Source organism: Arachis duranensis, chromosome 1 (genome assembly GCF_000817695.3).
Source record: "Arachis duranensis cultivar V14167 chromosome 1, aradu.V14167.gnm2.J7QH, whole genome shotgun sequence".
NCBI classification, from domain to species: Eukaryota; Viridiplantae; Streptophyta; class Magnoliopsida; order Fabales; family Fabaceae; genus Arachis; species Arachis duranensis.
The window spans coordinates 77,307,508-77,308,839 of NC_029772.3; positions in this window are offsets into that span (position 1 = coordinate 77,307,508).

Here is a 1,332-nt window from a genome sequence, read left to right on the forward strand (position 1 = left end):
TATGGACTTGTAGAGGATGTTCTGGTAAAGGTTGAAAACCATTACATCCCTGCTGATTTCATAATTCTTGAGACTGGGAAATGCATGGATGAATCCATCATCCTTGGCAGACCCTTCCTAGCCACAGCAAAGGCTGTGATTTATGTTGATAGAGGAGAATTGATCATTCAAGTGAATGAAGAATCCTTTGTGTTTGAGGCTCAAGGATATCTCTCTGTCACCATGGAGAGGAAGCATGAAGAGCTTCTCTCAAAACAGAGCCACACAGAGCCCCCACAGTCAAACTCTAAGTTTGGTGTTGGGAGGCCACAACCAACTTCTAATTTTGGTGTTGAACCCCCACATTCAAACTCTAAGTTTGGTGTTGGGAGGTTCCAACATGGCTCTGAGCATTTCTGAGGCTCCATGAGAGCCCACTGTCAAGCTACTGACATTAAAGAAGCGCTTGTTAGGAGGCAACCCAATGTTATATTTTATCTATTTTCTTTTGTTATTTTATGTTCTTTTGTAGGTTGATGATCATGAGAAGTCACAAAATCAATGAAAAAAGCAAAAATAGAATGAAAAGCAGAAAGAAAAACAGCACACCCTGGAGGAGAGCGTGCTGGCGTTTAAACGCCAGTAAGGCTAGCAGTTGGGCATTTAACGCCCAGTCTGGCACCATTCTGGGCGTTTAACGCCAGAAAGGGGCACCAGACTGGCGTTAAACACCAGAAAAGGGCAAGAAGTTGGCGTTAAACGCCAGAAATGGGCACCAGCCCGGCGTTTAACGCCAGAAATGGCTAAAAACGCATTTTTGCATGCCATTTGGTGCAGGGATGACTTTTCCTTGACACCTCAGGATCTGTGGACCCCACAGGATCCCACCCTACCCCACCACTCTCTCTGTTCTTCTTCACCCATTCACCAATCACCTCAACACCTCTTCCCCAAAAACCCTTCACCTATCAAATCCCATCTTTCTCTTCACCACTCACATCCATCCTTCATAAAACCTCACCTACCTCATCATTCAAATTCAAACCACTTTCCCACCCAACCCACCCATACATAGCCGAACATCATGAGCCCCCCACTCCTATATAAACCCTTCTTCACTCCTTCATTTTCACACAACCTAAACACCACTTCTCCCCCTTTTTGGCCGAACACAAAGCCATTCCCTTCTTCTTCATTTCTTCTTCTTCTACTCTCTTCTTTCTTCTTTTGCTCGAGGACGAGCAAAACTTTTAAGTTTGGTGTGGTAAAAGCATTGCTTTTTGTTTTTCCATAACCATTTATGGCATCCAAGGCCGGAGAAACCTCTAGAAAGAGGAAAGGGAAGGCAAAAGC